Here is a 9,850-nt window from a genome sequence, read left to right as displayed (position 1 = left end):
GAAATAAGTCAAAAAGAGAAAGACATGTATCATATGACCTCACTGATATGAGGAATTCTTAATCGCAGGAAACAAACTGAGGGTTGCTGGAGTGGGGGGTGGGGTGGGAGGGATGGGGTGACTGGGTGATAGACACTGGGGAGGGTATGTGCTCTGGTAAGCGCTGTGAATTGTGCAAGACTGTTGAATCTCAGATCTGTACCTCTGAAACAAATAATGCAATATATGTTAAGAAAAAAAAAAGAAGAAGAAGGTAGCGGGAGGGGAAGAATGAAGCGGGGGAAATCGGAGGGGTAGACGCACCATGAGAGACGATGGACTCTGAAAAACAAACTGAGGGTTCTAGAGCGGAGGGGGGTGGGAGGATGGGTTAGCCTGGTGGTGGGTATTGAGGAGGGCACATTCTGCATGGAGCACTGGGTGTTATGCACAAACAATGAATCATGGAACACTTCATCTAAAACTAATGATGTAATGTATGGGGATTAATATAAGAATCAAAAAAAAAAAAAAGAAAGACAAGAAATCACAAGTTTTGGCAAGGATATGGAGAATAAGGAAACTTGATGCCCTGTTGGTGGGATTGTAAATTACTGCAACCACTATGGACACTAGTATGGAGGTTCTTCAAAAAATTGAAAAAAAAAAAAAAAGAATTACCATATGATTCAGCATTTGCACTACTGGGTACTTACCCAGAGAAAACAAAAACACTAATTCAAAAAATATATACAGCCCTATGTTTATTGCAGCATTATTTGTAATAACCAAGATATGGAAGCATCCCAAGTGTCCATCAGTAGATGAATGGATAAAGAAGTTATGGTATATATTGATAATGGAATGTTACTCAGCCATAAAAAAGAATAAGTCTTGCCATTTGCAACAACATAGATGGACCTAGAGGGTATAATGGTAAGTGAAATGAATCAGAGAAAGGCAAATACCATGCATTTTCATTCATAATTTAAGAAACAAAACAAATGAACAAAGAGAAAACAAGAGAAAGAAAAGGAACAGACTCTTAAATACAGAGAATAAATTGGTCGTTGCCAGAGGAAAGATGGATGGAGGGATGGGTGAAATAGATACAGGGGATTAAGAGTACACTTATCATGATAAACACTGCGTAATGTATACATTTGTTGAATCATTATATTGTACACCTAAAACTAATATAATACTGTCTGTTAATTGTACTTCAATAAAAATAAATTTAAGAGGGGCTGAAAAGAAAACAAAACCCTATGACCTGGAATACTCTACCTAGCAAGATTATCATTCAGAATTGAAGGAGAGGTAGAGTTTCCTAGACAAATAAAAATTGAAGGAGTTCATCACCAGTAAACCAGCCTTACAAGGAATATTAAAAGGAACTCTAAGTAAAAGGAAAAGACCATTCTTAGAAGTAAGAAAATTATGAAAGAAAAAAAAATACTGGCAAAAATAAATATATAGTAAAGATGGAAAATCAATCACATAACAAAACTAGTAAGAAGGTTAAAACACAAAAGTAGTAAAATCAATTATATATACAAAATTTAGTCCAGGGATACACAAAGTGAAATGATATGAAATATGACCTACATAAATCATGGAGAAGGAAGTCAAAATTTACTGTTTTATGTGTTTGAACTTAAGGAATCATCTACTCAATGTATACTACAAACATGTAGGGTACAATACATGAAACCCATGGTAACCATAAACCAAAAACATAATAGATAAACACACACAAAAAGAAAGAAATCCAAGCATAACACTAAAGAAAGCCATCAAGCCACAAAGGAAGAGAGCAAGAGGAAAAGAAAGGAATAAAAGATAACTACAGAAATGACAAGAAAACAATTAACAAAATGGCAATAAATTAATACCTATCACTTGTATGTACCCTTGCTACCCAGGAATGTCTAGACTCAACTATAATCAAGTGTTCAATCCCCTAGAGTGTTTACCAGAGAGGTCCTGTTCTTCGACCTGCCAGGTTTTGTGAGACAACTCAGAGAAAATACTCTTGTAGTCATGCCACTGGATGGGCACCACTTGCCTCTGTGTAGAGATTCTTAGAACAAGAGACTTAGAGTGCCTGAACTCTCTTCAAGGGTGTAGTACAAACCCCAAGAGGGGAGAGTCCCCTCCAAGGATTCCAACCCTAGTTCCAGTAGCTTGAATGGGTTAACCCAGGTATGCTGCCATTGCCCACTGCTCTGTCCATTGGAAACCAGGAAACTGTAGGGCAGAAACTTAGAAAGACAGTAGTCCCATCTGCATTACCAAATGTGTAAACAAACTAATCTGAGTTTTTTCTCTGTTGAATCACAGAAACTACACCAGGTGGAGTTGTCACAGAAAGTAAAATTTATTTGCATAAAATAAGATCATGGGGAATAACTTCCAAAGCCACAACTCCCTGAGTAAGGGTGGATAGGTTTCTTTTATTTAGGGTTAGAATGAATATATAAAAAGAGGATCCTTGTCATCATATGTAGAGGCAGGCATAAGATTGTGCATACACTTTAAGGAAACATGCCTATACATATATTGTATGTTATGTAAATGAGGCTTGTGCTCCTTCTTGTGTTGCCAGGTGAACTGTGGAGACTCCAGGCCCTGAGGTCAACCCAGTCCATTCCAAAGGTATCACCAAAAGTTCTGGGTCTTGTCTCAAGAAAGAACTTAAGAACAGACACAAAACAGAGCAGATGAGTGACAAAAGTGGGAAAATTTATTAGAGCATAAAGTGTACTCGAGATATGAATGTGGGCAAGCTTGAGAGAATGAGAAAAGGAGAGAGAGAAAGAGTTGTGTCTCTAGGGATCAGGTTTCTATCTTTCATCAACAGTTGTTACCTAGGGGTTGAAATATTCATTAGTTGGGGTAGGGAAGCAGGGTTTTGTACCTTTCCTTCCTTATATGGTCAGGAGTTTTCTTTCATGGCATCTGCCATCTTGGGCCTGACTGATTTGATCTGGCATCGGTGGAGTGCTGCCAGGACAAGCCTTTAACTTTCCTTTTTTTGTTTTTGTTTTTGTTTTTTTTTTTTTAGGATTAAAGAGAAATTTATTTTTTGATTCTCACAAATATAGCTCATTATTTTAATATTAAGTTTTGGGGTCACATTGGGAATAGTGTCTTTTATTTACTTTTGAAATTCTTTTTGGGAATAACTTCCTTTATTAAAGAAAGATATTTGCCATGCTTTATCTCTTAAAGAATCTATAAACAGAACAAAAGAGCATAAGTTGAAGAATTAACTAGTGATCACTAGCTATTCTAAAGTTCAAATTGTCTCTTCACCAGATGCCTCTTAGCCAGGTAGAAGTCCTAGAGTTTCCCTAATTCTAAATATATTTTTAAAAAGTTGACTATTATTCATTAAGAAATAGGTATTTGTAAAGAAAATATAAATGAAACCTAAACCAAAGAATCTTAACCAAAATAATTTGTGTTATAGCCAAGTCTTTTTGATTGCCTCAATGAGGGTATGTGATATACTTTTGGAGAATGATTAAATGCCGACCTTCCCCCACCCATTTAAGAACTGATAAATTTTAGTCAAAAACTAGGACATAACTTACAGAACAAATCATTTGATTTACCAGCTAACAAGTTAGTTACTTATGCTGTACCATGAAACCTTATTAACAAAATTCTAAGAAAATACTTCTGCCTATATAGTATATAAGTATATTAGATTATTCAGGTTACTTTGGATTTTATGTTTGTAATTAAGTCTTTTAGTTCAAATCTAAAGAATATATTATATTCCTACATATCTTTCAAATATATTATGTTTCTACTAGGAGAAACAAAAAAGCTGAAAAAAGAACTGGAAAACTTTGATCCTTCATTTTTTGAAGAAATTGAAGATCTGAAGTATAATTATAAAGAAGTGAAAAAGAATATTCTTTTAGAAGAAAAGTAAAAAAAAAACTTTCTGAATAATGTGGAGTTGAATTAACTAGTCCTGTTGCTGCTTCTGAACAGTTTGAAGATGAAGAAGAAAGTCCTGCTGATCTCCCCATTTATTAAGGACTACCTATACCTGTAGTTTTATTTAACTACTAACTTTATAAGTTAAAACTTAATCTGGAAATCAAACAGGTCTCTGACCTACATGATTTCCTTCTACATACCCTGTACCTTTACTAAATACAAGTTTTAGTAAATAAAATTATATGAAATTTTAAACATAATAGAAAAGTATATTTTTGATGACTTTAGAGTAAGTTATGACTATCAAATAAGCTGTGATGAATTTCTGTATACATAATGTTTAAGTTTTTTAAAGAGTATGGGGTGAGCTTTAATAACTTTTAACATTTAAAATTGGGGTTTTATATATACTTATTTACATGTGTGTTAAGACTCTAGTTTTATATATATGTACATGTATATAAACATGAGGTTACAGCCATATGTTTTGTTAAGTGTTAGAACAAATTCATCTTGAACTATTTAATTTTTAAAGTTAATGATCCAGAATTGTTGGTTTAATTGTTGTCTTTATCCAACTTTTGTACAAGGTAGGGAGCTTATTATTATATTTCTAAGTCTAATGGTTGAAATTCGTTTGGTGTTCTAAAAATTTTTTTGAATAGACCTTTGCAACTGGGAAATTCATTTCTTCAAACGCTAGAAGACATATTGCTCTATTAGACATGGAACCTTGAGATCTTTTTTACCTTCCACATATGACAGAATATTCAAGATTCAAAGATAACAATAAAGCTGGTTCTTAATTGCATTTCTAGTTTATACATCAAGTATTATATCTTTGAGTTTACCAAATTTCTGATTATCTATTTTTGAAAAAAGACTAAACAAACAGTATCAAAGGCATGGTCATACTTATTCAGGTTCATGTTGATAATAACTGGTTTTGAATTCATGTAAGTATCTGGAATTGGCCAGCCTAAACCAAGATGATGGCGATGAACCTTGATTAAACAGCCATCATTGCAATTACATAATATTCCTTCAATTTTACCCTCTCTGCAATGTTCAAACTAGGATAATAGATCATTGTGCTTCAAGGTAGGTTGATTTCGGATTTGAAATGTCCCATGTGGTATAAGAAGATGTAATGGATGCTTCTTGCTTCCTAACCCATATGGGTTTCCATTAATATTTGTTCATATAAGTTCTAGTGTTTGTTCAAGGAGATCTGAGAGTGGTACTGCACTAATTTCCAGAAGTCCAGGACCACCAGGATGATGCTTCAGTACCAGGGCAACTTTGAATTAATAATTAACTTCAGAGGAATGTCAGTAGTACTGTTTGTTGTGTTTCTCCACTGGTACCCAACCAGGAATGTGTCCATTTTCATCAGGCATCGGATTCCTGTTTAATTGTTCTATTTCCTTTGCTGGTATCCAGCACTCTGGAACAGGTTTGAAGTCCTCCTCAACATTCCAAAAAAAATCTTTTAAGTTTTGTTTTGAATGTAAATAATTTTAAAATCTTTTCTCAGCTAATTTCTTAGGTTTTTCTATCTAGTCAAGCCCAAAGGTATGGCTGACCTTTGTAGGTAGTAATATAACAACATGTTTCATCCACTTTTTCTGTTGGAATTGCACTGTATATATCTGCATCTAATGCCTTGTGACTTAGAGTTTCAGTTGCCAAAACTTTAAATGGCTGATGCTCCCTTTTGGTGGAGGGCTCCTCTTTCACCTCCGTCACAAACACACAGGCATTTTCTGCTGCACCAAATCTAGGCGCCTCATGGTGGGCCCAACAGGCAGTGCAAATGCAGAGGATGCTTCCAAACAGCTCTGCAGCCAGGAAAGCATCCCCAGCAGTCACACACACTGCTCAAACCACAAACACTGCCCGCTCAGCACTTTTAACTTTCCTGATAGTTGTCCATGACTTACTCATTGTTGGCCTCCAGGTATCCTGTTAGAACCTAACTAACTCCACACTCTAACACTTTGGTGGAGATTTTAGTATTATAATGAAGTAAATGTAGTTATCCGTCATTTTAGAATTCATTCCATGGCCCATTTATGCAGGGATTATGTTCAAACTGGTCTGGGTGGTCTGGGCCAGCTGGAGGTCTTGTCAAGGCAATCACTATCACTTAAGGGGTGGTTTTGGTTTCCATTTGCATGAATTAAGAGATAAGCTGGAAAGAAGAGCTTAAGGGAAAATATGGGACAAAAGTCAGTGAATACAAGCAGGTGGGCAGTAAAGATCAGGTATTAGGGTCTAGCTGGCCATAAAAAAGAATGAAATCTTGTCATTTGGAATGACATGGATAGAGGTAGAGTGCATTATGCTAAGCAAAATAAGTCAGAGAAAGACAAATACTGTATGATTTTACTCATATGTAGAATTTAAGAAACAAAACAGATGAACATAGAGTAAAAAAGAGAGAGAGAGAGGCAAACCATAAAACAGACTCTTAACTGTAGAGAAAAAACTGAGGGTTGATGGAGGAGAGGTGGGTAGGGGATGGGCTAAATGAGTGTTGGGTATTGAGGGCACTTGTGATGAGCATTGGGTGTTATATGTAAGTGATGAATCATTAAATTCTACTCTTGAAACTAATATTACACTATATGTTAACTAACTAGAATTTAAATAAAAAGTTGAAAAAAGAGAAATAGAAATTAAAAAGAAAAAAGACTAAGACAAATTCTCTCTCTTTCAGAATGTCTTTGAGCTGAGATATCAATCTTCTCCTGCCTTCAGATTCTGACTTGAACTGGAACTTGCACCTTCAACTCTCCCGGTTCTCAGTCCTTTAGACTCAGACTAGAAGTATACCATCAATCTTCCTGGGTCGCCATCTGCAGATCTTGGGAATTCTCAGCTGCCATAATGGCATAAGCCAATTCCTTAAAATAAGTCAGTCATATACATATACATATAAGCATACATATATAGGCATCCCTCACTTTACTGTGCTTTGCAGATACTGTGATTTTTAAAAATTGTTTGTGGCAACACTGCATTGAGTAAGACTACCAGTGCCATTTTTCCAATGGCATTTTCTCACTTGTGTCTCTGTCACATTTGGTAATCTTCATTATATTTCAAATATTTGCATTATTATTATATTTTTATTGTGATCTATGATCAGTTATCTCTGATGTTACCATTGTAATTGTTTTGTGGGGTCATGAACCATGCCCATATAACATGACAAACTTAATAAATACTGTGTGTGTTCTGACTACTCCACCAACTGGTCATTCCTCCATCTCTCTCCCCCTTCTTGGGCCTCCTTATTCCCTGAGACACAACAATACTAAAATTAGGCCAATTAGTAATCCTATAATAGCCTCTTAGTGTTCAAGTGAAAGGAGGAGTCAAACATCTTTCACTTTAAATCAAAAGCTAGAAATGATTAAGCTTAGTGAGGAAGGCAGGTCAAAAGCTGAAATAAGTCAAAAAGTAGACATCTTGCACCAAACTGTTAGTAAAGTTGTATATGCAAAGGAAAAGCTTTTGAAGGAAATTAAAAGTGCCACTCCAGTGAACACAAAAATGACAAAGTGAAACAGGCTATTGTTGATATAGACAAAGTTTTAGTGGTCGTGATAGAAGATCAAGCCACCTACAACATTCCCTTAAACCAAAGCCTAATCTAGAGCAAGGCCCTAACTCTCAATTCTATGAAAGCTGAAAGAGGTATGGAAGCTGCAGAATAAAAGGTTTGAATCTAAGAGAGGTTAGTTCATGAAGTTTAAGGAAAGAAGCCATCTCCATAACAAAGAAGTACAAGGTGAAGCAGGAAGTGCTGATGTATAAGCTGAAGCAAGTTTTGCAGAAGATCTAGGTAACATAATGAATGAAGGTGGCTACACTAAGTAACAGATTTTCAATGTAAATGAAACAATCTTCTATTGGAAAAAGATTCCATCTAAAACTTTTGTAGCTGGAGAGGAGAAGTCAATGTCTAGCTTCCAAGCTTCAAAGGACAGACTGACTTGTTAGAGGTTATTGTAGCTGGTGACTTTAAGTTGAAGTCAATGCTCTTTTATCATTCCAAAGGTTCTAGGGACTTTAGGAATTATGCTAAATCTACTATTCCTGTTCTCTATAAATGAAATAATAAAGCCTGAATGACAGTACATCTGTTTACAACGCGGTTTACTGAATATTTTAAGCCCTCTTTTGAGACCTACAGCTTACAAGAAAATGTTCCTTTCAAAATATGACTGCTTATTGACAATACACTTGGTCACCCAAGAGCTCTGATGGAAATGCACAATGAGATTCATGCTGTTTTTAATGCCTGCTAATACAGGATCCATTTTGAAGCCTGTGGATCAGGGGAAAATTTTGAATTTCAATTCTTATTATTTAACAGATAACATTATTATTTAACAGATTAACAATTTGTAAGGTTATAGATGCCATAGTGATTCCTCTGATAGATCTGAGAAAAATAAATATAAAACACTCTCAGAAGAATTTGCCATTCTAGATGCCACTAAGGTCATTTGTGATTCATGGGAAGAGGTCAAAATATCAACATTAACAGGAGTTTGGAAGAAGTTGATCCCAAACCTCATGGATGACCTTGACAGGTCCGAAACTTCAGTGGAGGAAGTAACTGCAGATGTGGTATTAATAGCAGGAGAACTAAAATTAGAAGTGCAGCCTGAAGATGTAACTGAATTGCAGCAATCTTATGATAAAACTTTAACACATAAGGAACTTCTTCTTATGGATAAGCAAAGAAAGTGGTTTTCTGACATGGAATCTACTAGAGGAGATGCTGTGAAGATTGTTGAAATGACAACAAAGGATTTATAATATTACACAAACTTAGTTGATAAAACAGCAACAAAGATTGAGAGGACTGACTCCAATTTTGAAAAGAAGTTCTAGGAGGAGAAAAGATGGCAGAGGATTAGGGGACCCTATTTCAACCAGTCCCCTGAATTGAGCTGGATATCTACCAGACCATTCTGAACACGCACAAAATCAGCCTGAGATGTAAGAAGATATATCTGGATTTCTACAAACAGAATATCTCCTGTGGTTGGTCTCAAGGTATGAAGCCAGGAGCCGTGATGTTGCGGGCAGATATCGGAAGATAAACGGAAGGGGGAGGGAGACTCTGGGATCTTGCACTGCCTGGGTGCAAAAGCCTCCCATGCTGGGAACAGGGCACAGACTCGCAGACCTGTAGCAATGGGGAAAGGACTTCAGGGCAGCCCCCAGACTGAAACCTGGAGCTGCGGGGGCACATGTGTGAACCAGGGGTGGCTTGCGGTTTGAGAAGCACAAAGGGCAGAGACGTGCCTGGACATGGACATGAGGGCTGGAAGTGCTGCTGTGGGGTGCACAACCCAGGAACCTGCAGTTTTTAGCCGCACAGACAGAAATGGAGACAGTGTGGCCTGGAGAGCTCAGTGAAGATCAGACTGCGATCTCTCTATTCTGAAACAGGGGTTTGGATACATTCACTTCTGCTCTGACTCTCAGAAGAGACACAGAAAGCCACCAGGGAAAGCCGTCAGAGGACAAAAGCCCTAAAAAAACCATTTTCACTGAGCCCACCCACCCCACAAGGGGCAGGGCAACTCTGCCCAAACAGGGGTTGCTTGAGTAACAGCATGGCAGGCCCTTCCCCCAGAAGAAAGGCTGGAAGAACAAGAGGCAGACAACCTTAAGGTCCCTATAAAACAGGTGCATCTTCCTTGGGTTGTGGTTAATAATTTGGACTCTGTACATTCCCCCAACCACCCCTTCAACAGAATGACTAAGAGAAGGAACCCCCAACAAAGGAAAGACTCAGAGACTGTGGCCTCTGCCACAGGACTAATATATATATATATATATATATATATATATATATATATATATATATATATATATATATATATAT

General features: G+C 36.7%; 1 long non-coding RNA gene and 2 pseudogenes across 1 annotated transcript in view; 2 read left to right on the top strand and 1 right to left on the bottom strand.

Moving 5' to 3' along the window:
• The window catches only part of LOC123323396, a 205,481-nt gene extending 201,662 nt beyond the window's left edge, over window positions 1–3,819 (top strand). The window contains exons 2-3 of the long non-coding RNA XR_006539372.1: window positions 2,588–2,637; window positions 3,804–3,819. This is a non-coding gene — a long non-coding RNA (uncharacterized LOC123323396). The remainder of the gene's footprint in view (window positions 1–2,587; window positions 2,638–3,803) is intronic.
• Window positions 3,820–4,755: 936 nt separating this feature from the next.
• LOC110580462 lies at window positions 4,756–5,729 on the bottom strand (annotated as a pseudogene).
• Window positions 5,730–7,149: 1,420 nt separating this feature from the next.
• The window catches only part of LOC123323379, a 7,181-nt pseudogene continuing 4,480 nt past the window's right edge, over window positions 7,150–9,850 (top strand).

Source organism: Neomonachus schauinslandi, chromosome X (genome assembly GCF_002201575.2).
Source record: "Neomonachus schauinslandi chromosome X, ASM220157v2, whole genome shotgun sequence".
NCBI lineage: Eukaryota > Metazoa > Chordata > Mammalia > Carnivora > Phocidae > Neomonachus > Neomonachus schauinslandi.
The sequence above is the reverse complement of the archived record's forward strand: the minus strand, read 5'-3'. Positions and strand labels throughout refer to the sequence as shown.